This window comes from Geospiza fortis, unplaced genomic scaffold (assembly GCF_000277835.1).
Source record: "Geospiza fortis unplaced genomic scaffold, GeoFor_1.0 C13665072, whole genome shotgun sequence".
NCBI classification, from domain to species: domain Eukaryota; kingdom Metazoa; phylum Chordata; class Aves; order Passeriformes; family Thraupidae; genus Geospiza; species Geospiza fortis.
The window spans coordinates 1-1,927 of NW_005058359.1; the positions used below are offsets into that span (position 1 = coordinate 1).

Sequence of the window (1,927 nt, forward strand, 5' to 3'; positions counted from 1 at the left end):
GGGCTCCTTCCAGTCACACACCTGGGAAAGCGCTGGGAATGACTGGCAGGGACTGGGAATGGGACTGGAAACCGCAGGGGGAATGGGCTGGGAATGATGTTGAGAATGGGCTGGGAATAGAAACAAGACTGAGAATGGGACTGGGACTGGAACCAGGAACCAGAATGGGAATGGGACTGGCACTGGAACTGCAAACAGAATGGGGAATGGGAATGAGAATGGGGCTGGAAGTGGGACTGCAAATAGGACTGGGAATGGAAACAAGATGGGGAACGAGACTGGAAATGAGAATGGGACTGCAACTGGGACTTACTCTCACTCCCAACCCCAGTGCCACTCCCAGTCCTGTTCCGAGTATCAGATTGGGAAGGGGACTCGGAATGGGAACAGGACTGGAAATGGGAACGGGACTGAGAATGGGACTGGGAATGGGATTAGCTGTTGGAATGGGGCTGGAAGCGGGACTTGTATTAGGAACAGGATTGGGAATGGGACTGGAAGTGGGTTTCAGAATGGGAATAGGACTGGGAAAGGAGCAATATTGTGACCCTCACCCCCTTCCATGTCTGCTTCCAGTCGCACGCCTGGGAATGACTGGGAATAGGATTGGGAATGACTGGGAATGGGAATGGGATTGAGACTGGGACAGGGAATGACTGGGAACAGGACAAGCAATAGGGACAAATCGGGAACCCCACCCCCTCCCAGGGGGCTCCTTCCAGTCACGTACCTGTGGGGACAGGAATGGGATTGGGATTGAGAATGGTACTGGAAACAGGAATAGGATGGGATGGGACTGGGGACCCTCCCCTCCCGGGTGCCCCAGTGTCCCAACCTTCTGTGTCACATCTGTGCTCTTCCGCACGCCCTCCTCCAGCAGGATCTGGAACACTTCCTGCAGGAATTCCTCCCCAGCGGCTGTGTCCAGGCCAGGACATTCCAATGGGATGCTGTCCCCAGCCCCAGAGGGCTCAGCCATGGCAGGAGAACACAGGGAGACCCCGAAGTGCAGCAGGAGGGACCCCGGAATTAGCAGCAGGTGGCAGGGGTGGGGGATCCCAGGATGAGCTTCTCCTGGAAGGAGATAATCTTGGGATAAAGTGATCCCGGGACAAGGATCTCCTGGGATAAGGCAGTCCCAGAACAAGGTGATTGTGGGACAAGGATCGCCTGGGAAAAGGTGATCCCAGGCTGAGCTTCCCCCTGGGATGAGGTGCTCCTGGAATAAGGCTCTCTCAGGATGAAATTCTCCTGGGATACGGTGGTTCCAGAATGATGTTCTTCTGGAATGAGGTAGTTCTGGAACAGGATGATCGCAAAATTAGGTGTTCCCAGGATGGGTTTCTCCGGGCATCGGGCTCTCTGGGCTCACCTCTCCTCTCACCTCTGCCAGCTGGAATTTTCCAAGATCACGTGCTGCCAGGAACAGGTTCTCCTGGAATTAGGTGATCCTGGGACCAGATGATCCTAGAATTAGGTGCTCCCAGGAGAAGCTTTTCCTGGATCAGGCTCTCCTGGATCAGGCTTTCCCAGCTCCTCTCTCTTCCCTCCCCAGGATGGAATTTTCCTCTGGTCACGTTGCCAGGAGGCAAGGAGCAAAGTCCAGGACTCGGGAAGGAGCCCTGGAGGGTTCTGGGGAGAGGGGGCAGGGTTAGGACTGTGTCCCCGGATCTGTGGGAAGAGTGGTGACCCCATATGACCTCCCACTCCCAGTGTCCCCACAATCCATTCCCAGTGTGCTCCCCACCCATTCCCAGGGTCCCCAAACTTATTCCCATTTTCTCCCCTGTCCCCAGCGTACACCCCACCTGTCCCTAGTGTCTCCCCATCACTCCCAGTGTGTCCCCCCGCCAGTGTTTGGTGTCCCCTATGTCCTGTGTGCCCACACCCATTCCCAGTGCCCTTCATTTCCAGTGTACCCCAAATC

The 1,927-nt window shown here is 55.9% G+C and overlaps 1 long non-coding RNA gene across 1 annotated transcript; it reads right to left on the reverse strand.

Moving 5' to 3' along the window:
* Nucleotide 1: 1 nt before the first annotated feature.
* Nucleotides 2–1,679, reverse strand: LOC115949405. Its single transcript, XR_004082878.1, has 3 exons — nucleotides 1,385–1,679; nucleotides 836–1,299; nucleotides 2–21 (listed from the first exon to the last, which is right to left on the reverse strand). It is a non-coding gene; the product is annotated as an uncharacterized LOC115949405 (long non-coding RNA).
* Between the last annotated feature and the right edge of the window lie 248 nt (nucleotides 1,680–1,927).